General features: G+C 33.2%; 1 pseudogene across 1 annotated transcript; it reads left to right on the forward strand.

Annotated features, from left to right (window-relative positions):
- Positions 1-7,728: 7,728 nt before the first annotated feature.
- LOC114311172 (LRR receptor-like serine/threonine-protein kinase RPK2) lies at positions 7,729-11,818 on the forward strand (annotated as a pseudogene). Its single transcript, XR_003646394.2, has 2 exons — positions 7,729-10,905; positions 11,478-11,818. The product of XR_003646394.2 is annotated as an LRR receptor-like serine/threonine-protein kinase RPK2 (transcript).
- Positions 11,819-12,120: the final 302 nt, after the last annotated feature.

The following is a 12,120-nucleotide window of genomic DNA, read 5'->3' on the forward strand; positions in this document are numbered from 1 at the left end:
CTAATGCCTAGTAGGAATCTCGTAGTTCTGAATCAATAACTAACACACATATATAAATGATCATGCATGCAGGGTGACATTTTATAATTTTCCAAAATATCATAGGTAGGTACCTTTCTCTCAAAAATCATTTAAACGCTTTTAAGAAAGACTTGCAGCCATTAAAAATTACCCCCTAATCTTAGAAAACCATAGATCCTTGTGAAACAAACAGATTTAAGAAACAACATCATTTAAAAATTATTAACCAATTCCCCAAATATTTCTTATTTAATTTCCATTTTTAATTTTTCCTCTTTTCTTTCATTCTTTCTTTTTACTCATTATATTTATTTAGAACTCAATAATTTCAAGTTCAAGTTCCCTCTTTGGTTTACGAACAATTCTCCTATACTCAATTCACACCGTTATTTATACTCTCAAATTTCAATTCAAGATAATACAAGATTAATAAACTCCCTTTCAATTCAGTCCTTCATTTATTTACAAAACAACACTCATAAGTTACCTTTATTGTCACAACTAATTCATTAAGTTCACCATTACCAATCCATAATCCCCTTACCTATTTTTAGGTTCCATTTTTTATAAATAATGTCTATGTGCTTTTCTTCTTTATACCAAATTACACATCAATTTGTAATTTCACAGATTCATCACAAGTCACAAATAACATCATCAACTCAATACACTTCTCAACACACATGTCAACACAATCCACCTTTTGCCAACTTACTACGACGGGATAGCGGGTACCCAATCCATAACACTTTCCATCTTTCGCCAACTATCATACGGCGGGAAGTGAACTCCTAAAAAACCATTTTCTCAAAAGCCATTTTCTTCCAAAACCATATTTCAACTTTTAAAATCATTCCCCCACATTTGCCAGCTACTATACAGCGGGATGTGGGCACCCAAAACATTTTCGAAAATTATCCGTTTTTCCACTTTTGCCGGCTATTATACAGCAGGACTGTGTGGACACCCAAAAATCATTTTTCCACTTTTGCCGGCTACTGTACGGCGGGACTGTGTGGACACCCAAAAATCATTTTTCCCGCATTCATCTAGCGATAAGCCTAGACAGGGCAATTGGGCACCTTTAATTCAAAACCACCCTTACATTTGTAGGCTGGCGCGGGACGTAGGCCCCCAAAAACCTTTTTCAACTCTCCGCACAGATACCAACACAACTCAACCCAACTTGACACAACCCAATACAACTCAACACAACCCAACCCAACACAACTCAACTCAACACGACTCATCAAAACCCAAAACAACTCAACATGATTCAACACAATTCAACATGATTCAATTCAACACCACTAAATGTAATTTAACATAATTCAAGGTGAACTCTTAAATCTCCATTTCATCATTTCATCCCAAGGCTCATGTCATCCATATCATTAACAAATCTTTTTCCCCAAATTTCATTTCATATTATAGCATGATTTACAATATCCATAATAAAGGTTCATTAGCTAATTTTTAACATAATATTCAAACACTTCCAAAGTTCAATTAAACTTGTATATATATAATTCAACCTCTCAATTTCATGATTCTACTTTCAATTTTGGCAAAATCATTAATTATCATCATGAGTCAACTTAGGGTTTTCAAGAAAAATTAAAACTTCACTCACCACTACTTTTTATTCAAATTTTCCCATTGATTATACACCTAAGGTTTATAATCCACAATCTTAACCCAACAATTGAACCCCAACATTTCAAACCCTAAACCCCTAAATCTCATGATGCAACACTATATGCTCAAAAATGTAGATTTTGTATTTATATAATCAAAATACCACAAATCTATCTATTAATGCAAGTATTGAAGAAGAATTAGGACTCCTACCTCAAGAATCAATCAAAAGAGCAAAGATTTGATGAGATTCTGTCACAAATCCAAACTTCAATCGGTTGAAAAATGAGATCTTCAAGCCTTCTTCACTTTTTGGTAAGAGATCTTGGCTAAATCTTTGGCAAATAGAAGGTATTTTGGGTCAAGAGATCAAGGGTTTTCGGACCTAGGGTGAGAGGAAGGAAGAAGGAAAAGGAAAGTGCAAAGAATGATCTTGAAATTCACTTTCTAAGTTGCTAAATTCGCGTAATCCACTCGAGCGTCGCTTTTCTCGCTCGAGTGTACTTGCTTCTAATACAAATACTAAAACTTCAAACAGGTATAACTCTCTCATCCGAACTCTGTTTTACGTCGTTCTTGTGTCCAAATCGAAGCCCTGGAAACAAGCTTTCCAATGGTTCTAGCCTCACACCAAAATTCAAAGTGTAGAAAAAGAAAAAGACAAAAGAGTGATGGTTGTTCGTAAGAAAATTATCTGAGTTAAAGTTTTTGATCCAATCTTACTTTACCATTATGTTACCATTTCGATTAATGTCCCAAAATATGAAAGTTCACAGGAAAAAAAATTTATTTTGAAAAACAATTTTTCAAAGAAATATCACCTGATTACACAATCTAAAATACCTCAATCCTTGCATTTGATAATACCTCACAAAGCGATCCAAGTGTCTTGCCTCCGAAGTGATTCACCTTGCACTCTCTTCTTATTATTTTGTGTACATTTTTTCTACAGACCTTAAAAATTCTGATAGCCAATTTTTGTATCAAATACATCTGATATATATACACAACACATGATAGAGTTTGCATGTAGGTGCGATCCTTAGGGATCTCTATCTTTTAGTTGTGGGGATAAAATAAAAGATGTATCTTTTATCTTAAATACACAGGGTACAACTTATCCAATTTTTCATTAATTATCTTTTAAACAGATAATATAGAACTTCCACTAATTGCAATAATGTCCATCAACACATTACAATTATACCCTTAAAAGTAGAGAATTACAAGTGAGGCCCTTTCTTACAATTAATCACAAATTTCCTTCTACCAAACTATATTCCACATGAGCTATTAGGTATGGACAAATGTATCACTATCAAAAGCCCTAACTCATATAACTGAATTCTAAATTTTTCCTTCTTCTAATTGGACCCCAAAAGCATTTTTCAAAAATAGTACTTTTGTAATAATATGTATAAAAATATTTTTACGAAAAAGTTATCGGCCGGTTTTATTTTGGTAGAACGTTAATAGGAAAAATTGGTTGAATATACTTTCTCACTTTAACAATGATAGATTCCATGTTAAGCACTTATATAAATCAATTGCCACTCACATAACCCAACATGTCCGTATATAGCCTTTGGTTCGGCGTCACCATTGACAATATCAAAGTTAAATGAATAGTTAATTAATTTATACAAGCCTCTTAGGTCAAAGGAAAATAAGTGTATTGTAATAGAACTACCTTTTAAACTGATAGTGATCATTCCATAGGTGTTCTCAAAATCGATCATGTTCAGTGTACGTACTTATTGCATAACACCCACCTATTTGCCTAAGGTCATTGCCTCAATGATGGAGTTAATTATTCTATCATATAACAACAAAACAGGTATAGGCCATAGTAGTGTGACGCCCAATCAACACCCATAGCCTAGAACATTAATTGGGTCTACAAGGCACCGAAAAATCATAACTCCCAACTTTTGATTCATTAACCATTAGTATGTTTTTCTACAATGTTACCCAAGGGACCTTATGTTCACATCATATGTAATATTAAATATGACATTACCCATAATAACATATAAAATGCAAAATAAAATTATAACAATTTATTTAATCAGTCAATAAAGTCAACAAATTGGTTTTTGAGGGTACAAATGCTAACAAAATAAAATAAGGAGGTTCCAAACACAACAATAAAAATGTCAAGAGATATCCCACTAGTCCCAGAAGTTCAAACTCAACTAAGCAGATCGCTCGAGCTCCCAATCTTGCTGCGCTCCAGCGTGCAGACCAACAAAGTCGGCCGCTCAAGCGACCACTCCTACGCTAGAGTGGGAATTCACAACTCTTAGTATTTTGGATAGACTGCAAAAGTACTGGAAGCCTCATAAATCCGCCCGAGCGTCAACTCCCCCGCTCGAGCAGAAGGAAAAATTCTGGATTGTTACAAAAAAGTTAACGACAAAATATCATATTAAAATCATAATCATTTTATTTTTTCTCTCACAAAAGTTAAAAAATCAACCCAAACGAATTTTCTAACCAGAGCTAAAATAGCCAAAATGTCAAACAATCAAAAAAACTAACCCACATGCCAAATGACAACTAAATATCCAAATAATATGACCTATTAAAAAATAAATATATGTGATAAACTAATTAAAATATAAGTACTTGAAAAAAGTGCTTAAAAAATTTTTTTCTAATAAATTTCTCTATATATAATAATTATAGCATTAATATTATTTTTTGATACTATGAATTGTTTGTTTTTATTTTAACTTGGACTTTCACTAAGGAAAACGAGTAGCATGATAGCATCAGCATCAATTTACATCATGTGAGGATCTTGACGTTTATGAGTGGTAGGTCTCACGTAATTTACATGGACATGCCAAATAGGCATTCGGTCATCTCCTCGGTAGTTTAATCGGGCCAACAATGGTTCATCCCACTAAAAATATTACCACTAATAGCACTAATGTATTAAAAAAGTAAAAAAAAAAAAATATAACTCCAAGACCAAAATATTACATCATTAATGACGGGACTCACTACCACCTAATTAGTGGGAACACTAATTAGTGTTCCTAAGCATTTTTCTTATTCGGGGCCTATAGCATTATTGTTCAAATATATTTTAAAAGTTTTATTTAATTTAATAGTAAGTGTGCATTGAGATACTAAATAGAAAAATTCAAATAGAAAGAATCATTAGTCGAGGAAGCCAATTACCAAAGTAATTTTACCTTGGATAACTTGAAGATTTTCGGTGTAGATTTTAATAAGATGAAGTATCAATAAATCTTAAAATGTGATCTTATAAATTGTTTAATCTTTTATTTTTTCTTATGAACCCATAGATCTCATTAAAGTGAAAATTACATAAAAGAATAGTCACTTACATGTATGGGTTTAATTTTTCAAGGATAAAAGTGGATTTCTTTAAATGTAAAATTACATATTTAGGCAATCCGTACTATAGAGATTTTGAATTTTTTCTCATTTTGGAACAAATTTCACATTATGCACAATAATGTAACACTCTAATATAACACTTCAATAACGTAACAATTCAATATAACACACAAAAAAATTTCTTTATGTTTTTTTCTCAAACGTAATAACATAACATTTCAAAAAAATCCCTTAGTGTATTTTTCTCAAACGTAATACTTCAATGTAACACACCAAAATGTAACACTCCAATCAATGTAATCTCAAGTGTAATACTCCAATGTAATACACAAAAAAAATTAAAAAACTCTTAATGTACTTTTTTCAATTGTAACACTCACATTTTGAAATTACACATTTGCTCAAAGGTTACTACGGAATTTTGTACTCCTTTTGGAATGGTTTAAAGAATCCCACATCATTTTTTTGGAATGTTACATTTGAGAAAAGTACGCTAAGAAATTTATTTATGTATTATATTGGAGTGTTACACTAACATTGTGTTTAGTTGGGGGATTTGAGAAAGGATTTGGAAAGGGAAATGAAAAAAGTGAGTGAAACTAAAATGAAGGTATGTTTTATTCATATTTCACATAAATTTTCCCTTTTTATATTCAAATCCATTCCCAAATCTCCCAACCGAACATAAGAAGTTTTTGGTAGTATTATTAGAGTGTTACGTTGGAGAAAAGTACACTAAGAATTTTTTTTGGAGTGTTATGTTTGAGTGTTACATTAGAGTGTTCCAGTTTAAAATTATACATTGGTCCAAAACTTACTAAGGAGTTTTTATACTCCTTTTGAAATGTTTGAAGAATCGGACATTGTTTTGGAATAGTTAAAGAATTTCATATTTCAAGTCAGTTTTGTATTCCTTTTGAAATATTTTCTAAATAAAAAAAAAAAATCACATATAAAAATTCATCCCAAATTTGATTCTCATATATTATGTACCTTACTTTTCTAGCACAAAAGAAAAAAAAGAAAGAAAGAAACATAATAGAAATAAGGGTATAACCGTAAATTTAATTTTTAAATAATATATTAAATCTATCTTTCCAAAATCAATGGGATTAATTAATCTATAAAAAAATCTTTAGGGTTAAATAAATTACCATTACTCAAGATGAAATTTATAAGTAAACTTTTCATTTTAATATTTATTTATAACCAAACCAAATCAAATGGAATTAAACTTTGCGTATCAATCAATTGAGTCAACTAATTCGTATATTTTTTAAAAATATTTATTTATATTCTAAAAAGAACAAGAAGATAAAATGGAAAATTTAGTCAGAATTTTTTAACAAAAAATAAAATCTAAAAACATCCCACTTTCATAAATAATATAATTAAAAAAAATAAAAAATCTCACCATTTCCTAGGACATACTTTTTAAGTTTATTGTAATGAGATTCACATATTCCTTCTCTATAATTCTTGTCATTCAAACATAATCAAATAGAAAGAATTGGTCCATGAAAGGATATTAGATCAATTCTTGAACTTTTTTTTATCCATTTAATGCTATACAATTCAATTTAAGAAATTCCTAAAATTCAAGTCTCTTCATTTTTTTAACCATTGAAAAAAAAAAAATTCTTAATTTCTACTTCTTCTATCTCTTCATCTCCTCTCATTTGTGTCATACTAAAGAGCAAAAAAATAAAGAAAAAGATAAAAAGCAAATATAAAAAAGAAAAGAGAGAAAAAGTTATATATATTATGTGAAAGAATTTATCATTCACTGGGGGTCAAAATTGTTAGTCTCAGTTGATTCCAGACTCTGTTTGGGAAAGTCTCATGGACCTTGACTTCAATCCCACACTAGTGGTTCATCATCGTCTGCTGCACACTTTGCATAAAAACAACCCCAACCATTTAATATACTATTTATAAGATTCATACATAATATTTCATTTTCGTTATATTTAGATTATAAATTTAAATATAGATTTAAAAAGTAAAAAAAAAAAAATTAACTTATATTTCATTCATATTGTTTATATATTTTCTCTTTTTCTTTTTAAATTTCTACTAAAATTCATAATTCAAACATAACATTCAAGTGTTCTGGCATTAATTGACGTTTCGTTTGGCTTGTTTTGACCAAAAATATTTTCAAACTGAAAATATATTTTACAGAACTGGTTTTGTCAAAAAATATCTTTCAAAGAAAATATTTTCATGTGTTTGACTACGTGATGGCAATTGTGGTGTGGTATTGGGGGTATTCACAATCGGAAAACCTTAGCACCAGCTCTTCTCCTCCTTCTCCTAATCTTTATGTTGTTTTTCAATGGGGCTAACAACCCTTTGATATATATATATATATAGATATATGTAAACCCTAAGGATAGGAGAGGGGACTAGGCCTAAGTAAAATAACTACTCAGCCATCCCATTAAGGAACCCAAATAACTTAAAACAGGCCTTACACTTCCATATCACATATCCACTTATAAAATAATAAACACACCAAGATAGACCATGGTCCAAAACTTTATGAATCACAATGATAATTTTGGACTCATACCCGTTAATTTGTCTGAATCACTTTCAACTTGTTTTTCACAAACCAAACAAAATATAATCAATGACAGCCTAATTAAAAACAAATTCTTATATTACCATCTCTCTAACTGGAACTGGAATTAAAACCCTAACTCTAACTCTTCTTCTACCAACAACCACAGCAACAACCACTGCAACTGGTATGGTGTCCACTTCGACTCTACCTCCAAAAGAGTTATTGCTATTAACATCACTTTCTCGCTTTCCCCTATTTCCCTCCCTCTCCGGAACCCTTTCTCTTTGTATTGGAAACCTACCTAAGCTTCGCACTCTCTCTCTCTTCCCCACAATCTACTTTCCGGTCTGATTCCATCTCTAATCAACAATATTCGGTCTTTACAAATCCTTGTGCTCCAAGGAAATAATTTCTCCGGACGCATTCCTTATCAAATAACATATCTCTCCTATCTCCGTTTCCTTAATTTATCTTATAATACGTTCTCCGGTCTTATTCCGGATACCTTGATTGGTTTCGCTAAAGTAAATAATCTTGATTGCTCCAATAATCAGCTTTCTGGTCCAATTGATCTCCATAAATTTGATGTTATATCTAAATATGTGTCTCTCAATCATTTGAAGCTCTCTAACAACTATTTTGTCGAAGCTATTCCTTCTGTTATCAGCAAATGCTCCAACTTGAGAACTCGTTTGCTTGATGGCAACATTTTCCAAGGTCTCATTCCTCTCGAGTTAGGCCAAATTCACCACCTCCATATTCACGACGTTTCCAGAAATAGTATCACCGATAGGATTCCTACACAACTAGCCAACTGCCGAAAGCTTTCTTTTGTCATGTTGACCAATTTGGCTGATCCCCAATCCGACCAAAATAGCTCCTCCGCTGCCAATGGTGGTTGTGGTGTTGGAGAATTCAATGCCTTTGACCGTGGTATACCTTATAAAGTGTTGTTGCTTTCAAACCTTCAGGTATTGTGGACGCCAAAGGCAAATCTCAAGGGTAGGTTGCTTGATAACTAGAGGAGCGATAATAGCAATAATACCTATTATTGATCCCTGAGGGTAGTCAATCTTAGGCAAAATTATTTTACTGGTGACCTACCTCAGAATATGGCAGTAGCATGCAAAAATTTCACTAGGATTTGAGTTCAAATGGTTTACAAGGGTACTTTCTTTGACAGCTGCAAGTTGCATGTATGGGGTATTTCAGTGTCAACAGAAATTCGTTGTCAGGTTTTCTTCCAAGATTTAGCAACAACACAAGTTGTGATATTAGCATGATTTCTTATGGGAAAGATCTTAACTTGTTATACGAGGAAGATGTTTAGATAGCCTACTCTAACATACCTATTTGGGGTTCTTAGATGAACACCTTCTTCGAATCCAACTCAGATGATCATTTATCTATGGTTGTCCATGATTTTAGTTGGAATGGCTTCTCTGGTTCTTTGTCTTTCTTCTCATTTATGAATAAGTTCTTACTGACCATTGGTAAGACCTCATATGGATTGTTGGTGAACAATAATATGTTTAACGGGTTTATTCTAGGAGTGCTATTTTCAAACTGTAATGATTTGCAGAGCTTTTCAGCTAACTTGAGTGCTAACCAAATATCTGGTGCACTAGACCCTGAGTTACTCCTTGATTGCACATAGTTAATCGTTTTTGAAGCAGCACAGAACTGTATTGGTGGGTCAATTCCTTCCAAGATTAGCAACTTAAAGATGCTTAAATTTCTCAACTTAAGTAGAAACTTGTTGTCTGGATCCTTACTTATTCAGTTAGGAGAGTTTAAGGATTTGGAGTTGATTTCTCTCCAAGACAACAATTTGACTGGAGAAATCCCAACTCAACTTGGTCAATTAACTTCTCTTGGTTTTGGATCTCTCTCAAAATGCCCTAACTGGATCCATCCCTGGAAGCTTAGCCAATGCCACAAGTCTTCAAGTTGTTTTGCTGGATCACAACAGGCTTTCTGGGGAGATACCTATATCTTTTTCAAAGCTTGTCAATCTTATTCAACTAGATCTTTCTTTCAATAACCTTTCAGGTCATATACCTCATCTTCAACACGCAAATAATTCTGATTGTTTTGGAAGGAATTGATTTTTAAGTTTGTGCCGAACTAGTACTCAGCACCACTAACTGGGCTTCCAGTACCACTTCAAGTTCAGAAGTGGCACAGTCGAAGTAAACTGAAGTCTTTTGTAATAGTGATGGCCATTTCTGCATCTTTTGTGCTTTTTGTCTTAGTAGTTATAGTTCTTTTCCTTCTCATTGGAAGGGGAAAGCTTAGTAGACTCACTAGCTTAAAAAAGAAAGTTGTAGTGACCTTTGCATATGCTCCAATTGAACTGAATTACGACAATGTGGTTGGAGCAACTGGGAATTTCAGTATCCGTAACCTAATTGGCACAAGAGGCTTTGGGTCAACTTACAAGACAGAATTGGTCCCAGGCTTCCTTGTAGCTGTGAAGAGGCTCTCAATTGGTAGATTTCAAGGGATTCGACAGTTTAATGCAGAGATATGAACTCTAGAAAGAAAATTCGGCATAAGAACCTTGTGACTCTCATTAGGTGCTACATGGAAGAAGCTAAGATGTTCTTGATTTACAACTATCTTTCTAGTGGAAATCTTGAAACCTTCATACATGAAAGGTCAAACAATAATGTAGAATGGTCAGTGATCCACAAGATAGCTATTGACATGGCCCAAGCTTTGCCTTTTCCTTCATTACTCTTGTGTTTCCCGCATAGTTCATCATGACATCAAGCCTAGCAACATCTTACTTTATGAGGAGTTTAATGCGTACTTGTTTGACTTTAGGTTAGCTCAGCTTCTAGAAGTTTTTGAGACCCATGCTACCACGGTTGTAGCAAGCACATTTGGGTATGTGGCACCAGAATATGCAACCATTTGCAGGGTTTCTGACAAGGCAGATGTTTATAGTTTTGGGGTTGTGCTCTTGGAACTGATGTCATGAAAGCAGTCCCTCAATCCATCATTTTCTGAGTATGGTAATGGGTTCAATATTGTTGCATGGGCTAAATTGCTAATCAAGAAGGGATGTTCTTCTGAGCTCTTTTCCCTAGAACTGTGGGAAGCCGGGCCTAAAGAGAGTTTGTTGGGGATTTTGAGACTTGTATCATCTGCACAGTGGAGTCGTTTTCTATTTGCCCATCAATGAATCAAGTCCTTGAGAAACTGAAGCAACTTAATTCCTGAAAAACGATCACCTTTTTCTCAACACTTGGTATTGGACAATAATAAGAAGGTCATCATGCTTTGTCTATGCTACTGAGGTCAGGCCATTCGTTGATAGGTTTAATCATTATCATATCCTTCTTCTGATTCTAGAATTGCAAATATATTTCTTGACTTCAACTTAATGCTTCATTATTGATATCATCAAACTTCATTTTCAGAAATATAATCTTGTATATATATATATATTTTTTTGGTTTCAAAATTTCTGCAGCATTTTGAAGTGTGAAACACAGTTAAATGCACCTTCTTGGTCAATAGCAGAGAATCAAACATTTGCATCTTTGACTGGAACCTATAACTTGAAATCCATTTCTGCAATAGTGCCCACATATATGATAATTAATGTATTACATCCAATTACTCTGGAGACTACCCAATTTTCTCAATCTACCAAACAACTATTCTTGACTTGTCCTGTTCTCAATTTTCATGTTTTGTAATATACGTAATGTGTATGCATGTGACTGCATGATCATACTGGCTAGAATGTTATCTGACAAGCATGGCTAACCTCCAAGAATGAAACATAGTGTAGTGTTAATCTGAAGCCCTGCTTGATGGCTTTTACATTAATCATTGATATTTTGTAACTTTTTGTTTTTTACAGGTAACGTCACTCACACACATGGAGCTCTCATCACTAAGCATCATGGTTTGGTGGTTCTTCACACGACTTAAGGTTGTATGCTATTTGCATTAAAATTTCCCATTTTCTTTGCTTTTGATCAAAGTGATAAGCTACCTCATGCACCTTTTTCCTTTTGGCAATGTAAAACCAATTAGTAGTTGGACATTTTGTTGTCATGCTGAATTCAGTGGGGCTGTAAATGTACTGCACTTGTTCGTCGCTGCTTAATTTGAGTTGCCAGTTCATGTGGTTCAGCAATTTTGAACTGACAATACACTGGAAACATTGTATATAACAACACGTCTTATATTATTCTATTTGCATAACTTTCTTGGTATAATTTATGAGTTGGAAGACAACACTCTCTCAACACCATCTCTAAACCACCAGAAGCATAAATATGGATGCTGGCACATACAGTCCCTCTCCACAATAAAACCTTAGCTTTGAAGTTTGAGGGATGGGATTGTAAGAAACTAGACCTTTTTACTACTACCAACTCAATCACCACCATGTATCAATATCATTAACCATCTGACAACAGGAGAGTGGGCCGCACAATGCTTGATACAACTAATTAATTTACTTCCCAATAAAAACAAGAAAAGAAAACTATATTTAC

Source organism: Camellia sinensis, chromosome 12, assembly GCF_055761805.1.
Source record: "Camellia sinensis isolate YWXY chromosome 12, ASM5576180v1, whole genome shotgun sequence".
In the NCBI taxonomy this organism is placed as follows: Eukaryota; Viridiplantae; Streptophyta; class Magnoliopsida; order Ericales; family Theaceae; genus Camellia; species Camellia sinensis.